The sequence below is a fragment of the Rattus norvegicus genome, chromosome X (genome assembly GCF_036323735.1).
Source record: "Rattus norvegicus strain BN/NHsdMcwi chromosome X, GRCr8, whole genome shotgun sequence".
Taxonomy (NCBI): domain Eukaryota; kingdom Metazoa; phylum Chordata; class Mammalia; order Rodentia; family Muridae; genus Rattus; species Rattus norvegicus.
In genome coordinates this window covers 80,527,756-80,528,290 of record NC_086039.1, presented here as the reverse complement: position 1 = coordinate 80,528,290, position 535 = coordinate 80,527,756, and the positions used below count along the sequence as shown (strand labels likewise).

Here is a 535-nt window from a genome sequence, read left to right as displayed (position 1 = left end):
CTCCCAAAGACATTCAATTTGTTTACTCAGCTCTTTAAAGTAAACTAAGAAATAAGTCAGAAAAATTCAAATACATACCCTAATAGATACTGCACAAATTTTGATGAAAAACTCTTAACTTTAGGAGGTAATATTGGGTTGGTAGACTGCACAAGTTTCAGCAAAATCTACTCTTAACACGAAAGTACAAGGTAAACACAAACTTACACCCCAGGTGGGACTCGAACCCACAATCCCTGGCTTAGGAGGCCAGTGCCTTATCCATTAGGCCACTGGGGTTAACACAGCAGTTGGTGTTCAAACAGGACTCTAATATGTCTGCCATTAGCGAGGCCCAACAAGCAGTGGAGTCAGATACAGATACTCAACCAATGGACAGAACCCTGTGGTTGAATTAGGGAAAAGCTCGAAGAAACTGAGGAAGAGAGTGTTTCAGAGCTATATGAGGCTGAGCACAAATGTGTAGGAAGACCAGCAGTCTCAACTAACCTAGACCCCTGCCGAGATCTCTCAGACACTGAGATACACTAGCTGG

General features: G+C 42.8%; 1 non-coding gene across 1 annotated transcript; it reads right to left on the bottom strand.

Moving 5' to 3' along the window:
• Window positions 1-206: 206 nt before the first annotated feature.
• Window positions 207-279, bottom strand: Trnar-ccu9 (transfer RNA arginine (anticodon CCU) 9). Its single transcript has one exon. It is a non-coding gene; the product is annotated as a tRNA-Arg (tRNA).
• Between the last annotated feature and the right edge of the window lie 256 nt (window positions 280-535).